The sequence below is a fragment of the Canis lupus genome, chromosome 1, assembly GCF_011100685.1.
Source record: "Canis lupus familiaris isolate Mischka breed German Shepherd chromosome 1, alternate assembly UU_Cfam_GSD_1.0, whole genome shotgun sequence".
In the NCBI taxonomy this organism is placed as follows: Eukaryota; Metazoa; Chordata; class Mammalia; order Carnivora; family Canidae; genus Canis; species Canis lupus.
In genome coordinates this window covers 8125017-8139707 of record NC_049222.1, presented here as the reverse complement: position 1 = coordinate 8139707, position 14691 = coordinate 8125017, and the positions used below count along the sequence as shown (strand labels likewise).

The window sequence follows — 14691 nt, the reverse complement described above, 5'->3', positions numbered from 1 at the left end:
TGCAATTAGATCTTTGAGAATTGAGTCGCACTTCTATCAGGATAACAATAAGGGTACAGGTTTACACATAAATTCAGGTTAAGAACCGAAGATAACAAGGGTCTGGTGAATCACACACAGCAAATGACACCAGCCTTACAGGTGCCATCCAGTCATAAAAAGCGATCAAATCTCCTGATAATCCAATTTTCAAATTATTAATCTAGATTTTGTTTAGGCGAATACTGTAATTAGACGTTTATAGTAATTAAGATCAATTACTTGAACCTTTTCTAACTAGCAGCTTTATTGAGATGTAATTCAGATATAAATTCCCACTTGAACATTCCTTTTCTCCCCTAGCCTTGTTTTTTTTTTTTTAAAGGCCCTATTAAAGAAACACAACTTTGAAAGTCAACCATCCTGAAGTTAGATTTTAAGGACACCTATCTTGAACCACTTTCCACCGAAAGAGGAACGCACGTTTTTGTCCTGTAGCTTCTCATTGACAAAAATAAAATTTGCTGTTCTTGCCGTGCGTCAGTGGCACCTTCATCAGTTTCCGAAGAAGTGAGTCAAGCTGCCCACGACGCAACTTTCCATCAGCCGCCGTGAGACCCAGGCGGCGGAGCATCGCGCACCGCGCTCCGCGGGGTGAAACGCTCAAGCGCCGAGGGGAGAAGTGGCCGGCGGGGGGCAAGCGGCGGGCTCGCGCCCAGGCCAGCTTCGCCATGAGGCTGCAGAAGGGGCGGGGAAGGAAGGACGGGCTCCCTCCCCGGGCCCCGGTGCCGCCAGGAGCCCGCTGCGCCCGGGCCAGGGCCGCCGCCAGGTGCGCTTCGCCGCCGCGCCGAGGGGGAGCCGGAGCCCCCGGCCCCGAGGGCTTCCCCGCGCCGGGGGGGGGGGGGGGGGGGGGGGAGGGGAGGGGGGGAGGGGCGGGGAGGGGCGGGGAGGCAGCCGCTCGGGCGGGGGGCGCAGGGCCGGACGCCGCTCCGACCCCCGCGCCCTCGGCCGCCCCGCCCCGCCCCCCGCGCCCCCCCGCGCCCTCGGCCGCCCCCCGCGCCCCCGCTCGGCCCGCCCCGCCCCGCCCCCCGCGCCCGGACGCCCGCCTGCGCCACGGGCCGACTGGAGGGCGCGGGGCGGCCCGCTCGGCTCCTCCGCTCCCGCCCGGCGCTCGGGCCCAGCCGCCGCCGCCGCCGCCGCCGCGCGCCCCTCCTGGAGGAGGAGGAGGAGGAGGAGGAGGAGGAGGAGGAGGAAGGAGGCGGGAGGAGGAGTTGCGGGAGAGGAGGGCCGAGCGCGGCAGTCGCGCCGGCGCTGGGCGAGGAAGCGGAGCGGGCCGCCGCCGGGTGAGCGTCCGCGGAGCCGCGTCGGAGGCTGGTCTGGGCTTCGCTTTCCGCCGCGTCGGCCGCGAGGCCGGGGCGGGGGCCGCTTCTCCCGTCGCGCGGCCCGGGGTCGGGGAGGCGGCCCGGCCGGCGCGCCTGCAGCCGAGGTCCCCGCGCGAGGCCCGGCCGGCGGGGAGCGGCGCCGGGGAGGCCGGGCCGGGCGGGGGCCGGGCGCGGAGGGCCGAGGCCTGCTTCCGCCGAGCGCCGCGCGACCCCTCGGCCTCCCGGTGCGCCGCGCGCCGGCCGGGCCTCCGCCTTTGTTGCCCGCGGCCCCGCCGGCGAGAGGCCGGGGCTCGGCGAGGCCTGGGGCGGCGGCGCGGGGCCTGCGCGGCTCCCCCCGCCCCCCCCTCCCCCCCCGGGCCGCGCCGGCCGGTCGGTCGGTCGGTCCTGGCCGTGGGCTCGGCCCCGGCGGGTCGGGAGGCCCAGGCCGCGCCCCGCCCCCTCCCCCGCCCCCGCCCCCGGGAGGCCGCGCGGGCCGGGGGGAGCGGGCAGCGGGGAGCGGGGAGGGCGGCGCGTGACGGGGCCGCTGGGGCTGCGGGGGAGCGGCGGCCGCGGAGCCAGGCCTCGGTTTTCAGTTGCCCCCGGAGTTGGCAACTTGGTGCCACGGTGGGGGCTCGCGTCGGGCGCAGCCACCGGCGTCCCCGGCGGCGGGTCCTGGCGCAAAACTTGGGCTGCGAGCGGCGGGCGGGCGCCAACTCCCGCGTGGGGGTGCGGCCCCGGCTCCCGGCTCCCGGCTCCCGGCCCCGCTGCTCGGCACTGAGGGCCGAGGGCCCGCTGGCCGTGAGCGCTGGAGCCCGGGCTGCCGGGAGCGGCGCACAGTGTCGGGGCCGGTCGGCCTGGGCGAGGCCGTGCACGAGGCGGCCCGCGGCGCGGCGCGGTGCGGACCCGGCGGCTGCGGGAGGCGCGGGGCGCTCCCAGACGCCGCCCTGGTCGCGCGTTTCTTGGAGTCGCGGCCCGTTCGCAGCCCGACCGAGTGCGGTGCCGGCCCCTCAGCACCAGGTGTGTGACGGGCTCCCCGCCGTGGGACGCACACCTGGATCCTGACTTTCAAAGACCCAGCGCGCTCCGGCATGAGATCCGCGGCGCTTATTTGAATGAGTGAATTTTAAAGGGAATACCTAGTGCCGTGGGGAATCGCCATTTATTTCATCTTATTAAGATTTTATTTATTCATGAGAGACCCAGAGACACAGGCCGAGGGAGAAGCAGGCTCCATGCAGGGAGCCCGGGGCGGGACTCGACCCCGGGACCCCAGCGTCCTGCCCTGGGCCGAAGGCGGGCGCTCAGCCGCGGAGCCACCCGGGCCTCCCGAATCATCCTCGTCGTTTAAAAGCATCCGTGGGGGCGGCCCGGGTGGCGCAGCGGTTGAGCACCTGCCTTCGGCCCAGGGCGCGATCCTGGAGACCCGGGATCGAGTCCCACGTCGGGCTCCCTGCATGGAGCCTGCTTCTCCAGCTCTGCCTGTGTCTCCGCCTGTGTCTCTGCCTCTCTCATGAATGAATAAATAAAATCTTTAAAAAGAAAAATAAAAGCATCAGTGGTATTGTTTACAAGTTTCACAGGCAGCCTGCGGTGCTTCTCTTTTCCTGTGTGCTTTCTAGTTTTCCTCACTGCTGCATCACCTGGCAGTGGATGCCTTAACTTTCACCGTCTGCCCCTGTTCTGAACCCAGCGGGTCACCCCAGCCCCTTCTGGACCTTCCCTGGTGTTTGCTCCTTGTCTTTGGGGAAGCTGGCTCACCGACCGTCCCTTGATAACGATTCTCAGAAGAACTTACTCTCTGGGGTTTGACGAGTACTTTCCACTGTTTGTTCTGGTTAAGGATGAACCTTTACCCTTTAAGGGTCTCCAGGCAACATCTCTTTTGAAATACTTTTCCCTTTTATTATTAGGCTCTTTAGATGCCACCTAAATTGGTACAGAGGTACCTGGCACTGCCCATTTCCCCATCTTTTAGTGAGAAGATAGGGGCTCCCCAGGACTTAGGGGCTCACCCTCAGTGTCAGGTGGTACCTTCCCAAGGCAGCACCTTCCAGGGAGTGAGAGGGGGAGGGGTTTGGGTGTCCTTGACCTAGGCCGCACCACGACCTGGGAGGACAAGGTCTGCTGTGCTGCCTGGGGTCCTACCCATTTTGCCATCTGAGTATATCCCTTTCAGTGGCCGTTTTGGGGAACAGAAACAAGGTCTGCCTAAGACTGTCTTGTGTAACTTCTCAGAGAAAACTACCAGAGTTTTCTCCGTTGTGATCAGTTTTCAGGAAACGTTTGTGTTATTAATAGTAAATATCAGGTGCCTGCATGGCTCACAGTTGAGCATCTGCCTTTGGCTTGCATGATCCCAGGGTCCTGGGATCGAACCCTGTGTTAGGCTTCCTCTCCCTCTGCCTGCTGCTCCTCCTGCTTGTGTCTTCTCTCTCTGTCAAATGAGTAAATAAAATCTTTTTAAAAAATAGTAAATATTTTTTATTTTGCTCGTAGAAGTAATTGCATGATCTTACTTAAAAGTCACAATATAGTCTGAAAAAAGGAAATGTCATGTCCATTTCTGAATTTGTGGTAGTTACTGTCTTTCAAGAACATACCGTCATGTGGAATGGGTTGATACACAAGTATGTTGACTATGAGGTCAGGCACCCCATGTTATTTATATGTAGTATAACTAGTAGTGTGCATGCATTGATTTTGACATTTAATAGGGTAGGTAGGTAAGTAAATGACCAAGCTAAGATCACCTTTTGCTGTTTTGTTTGTTGCATCTTTTATGGGAAGTGAAGATTATTTCAGTTCTTGGTCCTCATCCCTAATCTTTTTCCAGTTTTGGAAATGGCACATCTGTGGTGCCTGAGTATTTTTGTAAAATTACTGCTTTTACAAGGGAGACATTTATAATACTAGTGTATGTCATAGAAAGGGGGAACTTTCTTGTATGACTAGACAGATCGAAAGAGTAGTTCACACAGTAAAAGTGAAACCGCATTGGGACATATTTTAAATTGTATAGACAGTGAAATTGTCATTAATGTTTTTGTGGTTAATTTGGTATTCTGTAGAGTACACTGGTTTAGCTTAACAAAAAGTGAAGGCATTAGAACCAAGGGCACATTTTACTTTAAACCCACTTGAGGGTCTCTGATGACACATACAAACATGACATTTTTCTTGATTATTTTTTGGTGGCCGTTGGTCTTACTGATGTTTGAAGAGTAGACATATTCAGATAAAGTCCTTTAAGATTTGAATTCTTGTGTTCCATACTGAGGACTTTTTGGAGGTGTTTGATCTTTAGTATACATTACTAGCTTTGTGACCTTGAACACATTTTACCTCCTCTCCGAGCCTTACTTCTTCTGTGGGGCTCAAGTGAGGGTATTAAATCTGCCTGACAGAGTTGTTGTGAACATATATTGTGTTTAAAGTAAAATCCAGGGCGGCCCTGGTGGCTTAGCAGTTTAGGGCCGCCTTCTGCCCAGGGCGTGATCCTGGAGACCCGGGATCAAGTCCCACGTCGGGCTCCCTGCATGGAGCCTGCTTCTCCCTCTGCCTATGTCTCTGACTCTCTCTCTCTCTCTGTCTCTAATAAATAAATAAAAAATCTTTTAAAAAAATAAAGTAAAATCCAAACTCTCCGCCATGGGCCATGTGATTTCTGCCTAGTTCTTCAGTTCATCTTGACCAACTCTCTCTTCCTCACCACGGAGTCACCCTGTAGCCCTTCTGTTCTCTCACATTCCAGGCTGCTGCTGGCTTCCTCATCTTTCATAGGGTAGTTCTGTTTGCCTAGAACGTTCTTCTTATGGTTGATTCCTTCTCAGATCTTAATGCCAGGTTCACCGCATCAGGGAAGTCTCTCCTGACTACTCCTCATACAGCTCCTTCAGTGGTCCCATCTTCCCTGTTTGTATGTTTCCATCATAACATTTACCGCAGTCTGTAACTACTTTTTCTTTTGGTCTTTCTCCTTATGTAAGTCCCACATGGGCAGAATGTGGTCCTCCGTGGTTCTTCTGTGTCTCCCTAACACATCCTGTGGGGACGCGATACAGAAAGTGCCAGTTGTATTTACGTTATTATCTACACATTAAAGGCAGGGATGTGCTGTGTAGATGGTGAGAAATCTGTTGGTTTTTTTTGTGTTGCCTATTTATGCCATTCTGAGCTGATCTGCTCACCTGAATAAATCACGGCATGAATATGACCAAAATTATTATAACTTTAGGCCCCAGGTCACCCTACCTACACACAGAGAACTGTTGTGTTTTTTGTTTTGTTTTGTTTTGTTTTTTAAGTCAGCTCTACTTCCAGCAGGGGTCCCAAATTCACGACCCCAAGATCAAGAGTTGCATACTCAACTGATGGAGCCAGCCAGATACCCCAAGAACTGTCTTTGACTGTAGAGCCATAACATGGGTCTGATTGATTTACATGTCCAACTGGCCGTTCACGAAGATCCACAGGCCTTTGTCACTTCTGGAAGCATAGTTATCTATAGCGTGTGGAGAGTCACAGCTCCAAAGCACATTTCCCTTGATGTTAGCTCACGTAGATTGGTAAGGTAAACCCTCGGTTATCTGGAACCTCTGGCATCCTCAGCTACATGTTGCGGAATTCAGCAGGAGGAAAAAAGCCTCGAAAAACCTCAGTTGGAATCAGACAAGTCGGAGGCTTAGATAACTGACTGGCTAGTGAAGGCAGTCTTTCAGAAGTCTGCAGATCTAGCTCTGTGACTTTATAGGGTAGGTTTTTAAAATATATTCTGTCCAATTGCTTTATCCATAAAATAATAATAGTGCCTTTCCCAGCGTTGTTGTGGAAATTAAATGAGAAAATGCATGTAAATGTATGGGTTCAGTGCCTGGAATATAGTACATGCTAATAGTAATAATTAGTTTAAAATAAACTGAGTAGTTAAAGGGAGCAGTCTGGGTAATCGGTAACATGTATGTAAGACTTGGTTTTTCTTGTTAAGGAAGCCTTGTGTGGGGAAAGGGCATAAGACCAAGGAGACAAGAAAAACGAAAATAAAGGAGGAAAGACAGTGGGAGCCCACAGAAGTATTAACGGCGCCAGCTACTAAAATCGGGAAGGTTACAAATGTGAGCAGCTATTGAGTTGCTTGGCACTGGGTCACTGCAGTCAGGTGATGGAAGATGTAGAACAAAAAAGGTACTGCTCTCAGCCTTCTGCAAAGCTTCAGGCTCTTGTTTTCACACTGTTGTGATATATATGTATTTTTTTTTTATCACTGTTAACAGCCATCAGACTGAAATGTTTTCTTAAAATTATTAAAAGGGCATCACACTTGGAGACTATGTTTGGGGAGCGGTGGCTATCCCATTGTCCTTGGGAGCAGACTGTTTAGTAGAGAAGAAAGAAAGAAGAAAAGACGGCATATCTCTGAAGGCCCGGGAGACAAACCGTTATCTGAGCATCAGTAAACCTGAAGACGTCACTATGCCATCCTGAAATTTTCCAACAGGTAAATTTGGTCATTTATAGAGGCATCTGTCTATATATAGCACTTCAGTGACAGCATGAGATTATATTGGATATACATGCTTGTGTTTAAGGGTTCCCTTTTAAGAGAACAGAGGAATATATGGCTCCTAATAGGAAAGATTTCCATCAAAAACAATTTTAAGAATTTGATGTTATTCTGTAGAACGATTTAGAAAAGGTGTATTCGTCACATGCTCTGGATAGCCTATTATTTGGCAGTGCTGATGGTGGTTCTTCTAGCGATAGGTGTTATTCTGGGTACCCCAGAAGCACTGGATGGTTGAAGCAGCAAGGTGAATACACCTGGAAGTAAGGTGAATTCTCTTGGGGAGACTGTTACTTTGTATGATTTTCCTTTTGCAAATTTTGTTTTGGTGTTTCTAGTAATGAGATGATTCTTACTGAAGCTTAATTTTGGTTTTAAAGGAAATGTCATCCCCGCGACAACAGTCATTTTTATCTGTTGACATTGCTTTTGAAAGTGGAAAAAAATATACTTAGGGAATAATATTATTACCAAATGTCACAGACTGTCAGGATATGTAAGCATGTAACACATAGAATTGTTTTAGGATTTTAGTAGTTTTGTGCATTTGCAGAATTATTGCATCTTAGAATTGTAAGGAAGCTTCTGATTCATCCTTACATAGATGTTGGAGAAAGAGACTAAGGGTGATTAAGTAATCAGCCCAAAGTCCTGTTCCACATTCTAGCAGGTTTTAGAATGGAGCCTGAATGTGCAGCTCTTCTTGTGGTTGGTGCGGATGTTTTCATTTACTCCTTGGAGGTGGGGAATTTGGGTTTGTGTCTTCATGGAGGAGGTCACCATTGACCTGTGTTTGGGAAGAGCCATGGGCGGCAGGGACTGTATCTCAAACAGTCTGAGCAGCTGGAACTGTAACATCAACCTACAGATTCTTTTCTCCTCTTTCCTAAGTGAGGTGATCTGCATTCTGTTTCTTACTTTACTTCCTTGATTTGATGGAGCTCATTCTCTTAGTAACTTCCTGAGAAAGGTGATGAAGAAGTTGGGTTTTTTTTTAGACCTTATCAGAAAACATGTATGTTCCAGATATGTAACTTACAGTCTGGCTGTGTATAGAAATCTAGATTATTGTTTCAGTCAGGATGGAATAGGTGATGCTGCAGTGACAGATTAACTCTGAAATTTTAGTGTGGAAAGAGAGGTTATTTCTTGCTTTCACCAAGTCTGCACTAGGCCTAAGGCTCCTCTGGCGTCTTCCTTGGAATCTGGTCTGCTTTCACCTGGAGATCTCCCCATGACGAGGAGTCGCTGTGAGTGCATGCCATATTGAAAATAAATTTTCTCTTGGTATTTTGAAGACGTTGTACCACCGACTTCCAGCTTTCAGTATTACTAAGTTAGTTGCTGTCTGTTTCCCAATCATTTGTATGTTATTTTTTCCTCTTTTTGGAGAAGCTTTTAGTACCATTTTATTATCTCCTAAAAATTTCATCACGGCGTGCCTGATTATTGTTTGTTCTTTGTATTGAGCCTTCCATGGATCCTTTCAGTCTTGAGCTCTGTGTTGTTCAGTTACAGGAAAATTTTCAAGGTTTCTTTTATCATTTCTTCGCTTTCATTTTCTTCTCTTGACTGAAGCTCTTCTTCATCAGATATTGGACCTCTTGGATCAATATCTTGATTTTTTTTTTTTTTTAAGTTTTTCCCTCAATATGTAAAGCCAGATGAAAAAAGCAGCAGACATAGATCTTTAGGCCTTACTTGTTACTAGTTTGTAAAAAAAAAAAAAAAGAAAAATTTCAAAGGGTCTTTTCTACTGGGTACTTTAACCAATGAGTCCATTCTGTGTCATAGGCAGTAAGAGTTGTGAAATTGTTTAGGAACTTGCTCAGTTTTTAGCTGTTACATCGGTAAGTGTCTAGACAGGTATAAAAAGGTACACACTAAAAATTTAATATGTATATACCTAATAGTGATAAACTGGTACATAGGTCTGCTACTTTTTTCATTTTTTAAATAATATTTTATTTTATTTATTTTTAAAAAGATTTTATTTATTCATGAGAGACCGAGAGAGAGAGAGAGAGAGAGAGAGAGAGGGGCAGAGATACAGGCAGAGGGAGAAGCAGGCTCCATGCAGGGAGCCCGATGTGGGACTCGATCCCGGGACTCCAGGATCATGCCCTGTGTCGAAGGCAGATGCTCAACCGCTGAGCCACCCAGGCATCCCAATATTTTATTTTTTATTTAATCTCTGCACCCAATATGGGGCTTGACCTTATGACCTAAGATCAAAAGTCACCTGCTCCACCACCTGAACCAGCCAGGTACCCCAAGTGTGCTTTTTAAATCTTTAAATGATAGGGCAGCCCGGGTGGTTCAGCGCCACCTTCAGCCCAGGGCCTGCTCCTGGAGACCCGGAATCGAGTCCCACGTTGGGCTCCCTGCATGGAACCTGCTTCTGTCTCTGCCTCTCTCTCGAATGAATAAATAAAATCTTTAAAAATAAATAAATAAGTAAATAAGTAAATCTTTAAATGTTAAAATCTGAATTAAAAAATTAAGGAGGAGTGAATTTATTTTCATTAGTCAATTCTTATAAGCCAGTTCCCTTAACATTTTGAATGATTGGATTTATAAACATTTTCATACTCAGCTTAATAGAAATGTATTGAACACAGTTAAAAAGATGCTTAGAAATGCTCATGTAAAATTTTGTGCTCTGCAGGTTAAAAAGTCTGCATATTTTTATTTCTGCTGAATCAGATACTTTTAGAGCTAGACATGCTTTAGATGTCTACCTCTTTATTTTATGTAGGAAAACAGACTCACCAAGTAGATAGTCAGTGTCAAACAGCAAACTAGTGCTATCCTATATTTTTGTGTCAGTAACCTACAGAGTGGGAGAGAATCACTTGAAAATTTATTAGAGCTGTAATTATAAATTTATTCTTAATTCATTAACTTTTATTAAATTAAATGACAATTTTAAGTCCATTTTTCTTAACTTGATTATCTTTGAATTTCTTTATTTACCTCTGTAACCATGCAAATATTCATGTTTTAATTTATTTTTTATTTTTATTATTTCTTAAAGGTTTTATTTATTTATGAGAGATAGAGAGGCAGAGACGTAGGCAGAGGGAGAAAGGAGGCTCCATGTGGGGAGCCTGATGTGGGATTCAATCCCAGAACCCAGGGATCACGACCTGAGCCAAAGGCAGATGTCAACCGCTGAGTCACCCAGGTGTCCCCAAGATTTTATTTATTTGAGAGAGACACCGAGATAGTGAGAGCATGAGCATGGAGGAGAGGAAGCCTGACACTGGGCTTGTTCCCAGGACCCTGGGATCTTGACCTTAGCCAAAGGCAGATGCTTAACTGACTGAGCCACCCAGGCACACCTCATTCATTACTTTTTAAAATAACACTTATTATGTAAGATTTGGAGGCCCTAAAAAGAAGTCAAAGCAATTCTATTGCACTTACTATTTTTCATTTATTTTTATTTGCATGTAGTTGTTAAGAACTGTGATGAGTAGGAGATTTCACCCAGTGTGCAAGCCTGGCAGTTTCATGATGTTGCCAGAAGATAAGATGCTCCTGGGTCAGAGAGAAGGGACTTCATTACTCGGCACTATCAGCATTTGTGCCAATTCCCTAAGCACCAGTGCCATGTGGAGAAAAGCATGGAGGGGCCAAAGGAAGAAGCAAGGAAACAAATTGGGAGGCAGTTAAGTAATGCAGATGAGAGAGGATAGTAGCATGGGGCAGCGTGCTGGCAGCCACAAGTGATTGGACTCTGTGTGGTACATGAGACAGGACGCTGGGTGCGATGTGTGAGAGAGAGGAGCCATGGATGATTGTGGAGGTTTTGATCTGAGCCGTTGGAAGAACAGAGTAACCATAGACTGAAGTGGGAAAGGCTGCACGTAGAGCAGGTGTGGGGCTGGGATGGAAAAGATCCAGAGTGTAGTATTGAGCGTGTTTAGGCTCGGGTATCCCGAAGACCATGAAGACCATGGCAGTGTCAGGAAGGGAGTGGACTTAAAACTAGTCTAACTAGAGATGTGGATTTGGGAGTAGGGGACACATCAGTGCTATTTCAGGCATGAGAGTGAGTGAGGTCACTGGGGCGTGAGTGTAGATGGAGAAAAAATGTCCAGACATGAGTGCTGGGCTGTCCTGCGTGTCGTCTGGGAAGGACTGATGAGCTGTGTCCCATGCTGCTGGGAGAGCATCTCAGGTAAGACCCGAGAATCGTTGCCGGATTGGCAGTGGACACGTCACTGGGGACCTTGACTCGAGTAGTTCCTGTCTCTGATGTGGGCAGAAGGGAAAACAGGAGGAAAGGAAGAGTAGGCCTCCAGTAAGCACGTCTTTCCCAAGGTGTTTTGTTGCAAAGGGGATTAAAGAGACAGAACCAGAGTTGGCAGGGAAGGTAGGGTTGAGACAGGTTTGTTCGTGTATCTGAGAAATGATGTTTTTAGAAGCGATACAGTAGAGAGGGGGCCTTGGGAGGTGAGGGAGATCTAGTACATGAATGGAGGGGGCCCCGAGGAGAGGGGCATGGATCGCTAGAGCAGCGGGATGGTTTTGTCCAAAGTTGTCTTCCCGTGTCCTGATTTTCTCAGTGAAGTAAGAAGCGGGGCCACGGGCTGAGATTAAACAGAGGGGGTCAGTGTTACGGCGCCAGCAAACACATAGAACGGGACGGTGGATGCATCAGGGAGATGTGGTTTGACTTCCAGGCAGCCTGAAGGCTCCACCTGACGTTCATGGTCATGACTTTCAGTGAGACCAGGCAGAGTGGTGTGTGTTTGTGCAGCCACACTTTCCTGTGCGGGGCGGGCGCGGCGTGGGCAGAGCCGGAGTTCAGCAGTGTTGTCGTTTTGCCAAGACAGTATTTCAGAGTAAGAGTGGGAAAGGGAATTGAGGCTACTTGCTAGGGAATGAAGACGATTGAGCGTGGAGTAGAAGCTGACCAGGGAGTAAAGATGGTCATTGAAAAGCTGGTGAGTTTATTACTCTTTTAGGGTTAATATTTATATAGTAAGTCTGTATTAATTAGCTCTATGTTGATGTAATACTTAGACTGAGTATTTCAGGCCAGGCCCTGACTATATACACACCAATCAAAATTAAATGTCAGATTGGCAAAGACTAGTTTTGGGTGGAGTGAGGAGAAAGAAGGCTGCCTAGGTTCTCCTAAAAAAAAAGAAAATACAGAATTCTTAACTATTGATTTATATTTCTGTTCAGCCGTGGCCTAACTGAAAGCCAAGAAAAGGCCTTGCATTTTGCTTTATCCTGATGGATTTACTCAGCTATTCCCTTTAGCAAAGTAACTAAAGAACAAACAAACTCACAGACCTCCTTATACAACCTCCATATTTACAGATTATTTTGAAAATAAAGTATTGAAAGTAGTATTTACAGAGCATTCTGTGGCCCAGATGGTGGTTCTGCTGCATTTCTTTCTGGTCTGGTGTGCCTCCCTATTCTTCCTACATAATCGAGACCACACTGTACATATGATTTTGTTTCCTGTGTTTGCACTTAACAAATGAACAATATGAACTTTTCCCTCATGTTATTTATAACCGTGTATAAATATCAATTTTAGTGGTTCCCTAAGGTTCCATTGTGTAGATGTGCTGGCATTTTGTTGACAGTTCTCAGACTGTTGGAAATTAGAATGTTTCTTTCTTTCTTTTTTTTTAAAGAGATTTTATTTATTCATGAGAGAGACAGAGAGAGAGAGGCAGAGACAGGCAGAGGAAGAAGCAGGCCCTATGCAGGGAGCCCCATGTGGGATTCGATCCCAGGTCTCCAGGATCATGCCCTGGGCTGAAGGCAGACGCTTAACAGTTGAGCCACCCAGGAGTCCCATGAATATTTTCTAATTCTTAAAATGAAAATTTATTTTTGTATCATATGTGATAATGTGGGGGACATTGTTATGCTTTTGTGTTATTTCTTTAAGAGTTATAAAAACAGCATTATTGGGTCAAAGAGTATGAATATTTTTAAGAGTTGCATAGAACCAAGTTTTTTTTTTAAGACATTTTCAAGTCATCATTTAGAAGAATCTCTGCTAATTTGAGTTGTGAAAAGTCATTTCTATTTTAATTTGCATTTTTTTATTCTTATCAGGGTCAGTATTTTTTTTTTAAGGTTGATTTATTCATTTTAGAGAAGGAGGGAGAGTGTGTGTGAGTGAAGGTGGTGGGGGCAGAGTGTGAGAATCTTTCATGCAGACCCCCGTGAGCCGGGAGCCTTGGGCAGGGCTCGATCTTAGGGCCCATAGGATCATAACCTGAGCTGAAACCAAAACTGAGGTTTGGAGGCTTCACCGATTGAGCCCCTAGGCGCCTCAGGGTCAGTATTTGTGTGTATGTGTGTGAGTGTGTTAAGCCAGTTGGTTGTCCACGTGGAAAGATGGGAATTAACCCTTACCTTCTATAAATCAATACTAAGTTAATCAAGGGCTTACACGTGAAAAACAAAACTTCAGTACTTTTTTAGGAAATACGGAAGAGTTTATGATTTCAGCATTGGGAAGATATCTTAAGAAAAAGCGCAAACAATAAAAGGCTGAGAGTCAGCTAAAATAAAATGAGAAACTTCTCAAGGAAGAGTAAAGTTATTATACCAGCACCAGGCAGCTGGGGACAAAGGAAGTGGGTTACCTGCACAGATTCCTAGGGGTCTGACATGGACCTGCTATATCTTAGATCTCTTTGTTCTATGTATTTAGCCACATATTTTAACTTTTTTATCAGAGTAATGAAAATAGAAAAAATGTGTAAAAGTCAAACTGTTCTGCATTCCCTGCAGCGATGTACGGAGGTTCCAGTTTCTCTAGTACTTGTCAACATGAGGTGTGGTCATTCGAGTGGGTGTGTAGTGGCGTCTCTACAAATTAGCTTGTACAACTTCTTTGGTAAAAGATCTATTCATGTCTTTTGCCCATTTAAAAAATTAGGTTGTCTTAGTTCATTTGTAAGAGTTCTTTATTTGTTGTGCATAAGGATGTTATATCAGATATGTGATATACGAGTATGTTTTCCTAGTCTGTGACTTGCTTTCTCTTGATATGTTTTGGATTATAAAAATTTGTAATTTTAATGAAGTCCCAAAGTTGAGTGGTTTTCACGGATATGTTTCTTAGTTCTTACATGCTGTTAGTTTATCTCCAAAGTGCTAAACTGGTTGCTTTTGACACAATTTTGTGGTTGCCTTTTGCAGAGAGGATTTATCAACCTTCTCATGCCAACGTGCCTTCTCATGCCATCATGCCAGAAGGGAGTTCCCCTGGGTAGTTAAATGTTTGATTTCCATGTTCAGGTGATAAAACTGAGGCATGGATGCCCACGGTCATTAGGAAATGCTGGCTGAGATTGGAACTCAGACGGTGTGGCTGCAGGATCTGCACTAAGCTCTGCCCTGCCATTCCCCATGTTCTGCTCATCATCAGAAAAGGAGGCAGTTTCTAGATCATGCACCATGGGTCAGCACTCGTGTCTGTTTCTTGGCCCCTTCCCTTGTGACTTTGGACATATTGTTAAACTTTTTTTTTCTAAGATTTTATTTATATATTAACTTTAGAGAGAGCATGCTCACGAGTGGGGGAGGGGAAGAGGGAGGGAATCCTCGGGCAGACCCTGCACTAAGCGCAGAGCCTGATGTGGGGTTTGAACTCACGACACTGAGATCATGACCTGAGCCAAAACTGAGTCAGATGCTTACCTGACTGAGCCACCCAGGTACCCTAAATTGTTAAGCTTTCTAAGATTTAGTTTCCTCTTCTATAAAATGGAGATAGAGATATAAAGATAGTATCTTCCA

General features: G+C 47.1%; 1 protein-coding gene across 8 annotated transcripts in view; it reads left to right on the top strand.

The window, feature by feature from the left end:
* The first annotated feature begins 660 nt into the window (after nucleotides 1-660).
* SOCS6 (suppressor of cytokine signaling 6) overlaps nucleotides 661-14691 on the top strand; it is a 39270-nt gene continuing 25239 nt past the window's right edge. For 3 of the 8 annotated variants that reach the window (XM_038525805.1, XM_038525807.1, XM_038525803.1), the window contains exons 1-3: nucleotides 1227-1322; nucleotides 6325-6521; nucleotides 6648-6834. The gene's annotated coding sequence lies outside the window, so the exon portion shown is untranslated. Of the gene's footprint in view, nucleotides 809-1196; nucleotides 1323-6324; nucleotides 6522-6647; nucleotides 6835-14691 lie in introns of those variants that run through there. The other 5 variants (XM_038525804.1, XM_038525808.1, XM_038525806.1 and 2 more) reach the window with 5 other exon arrangements.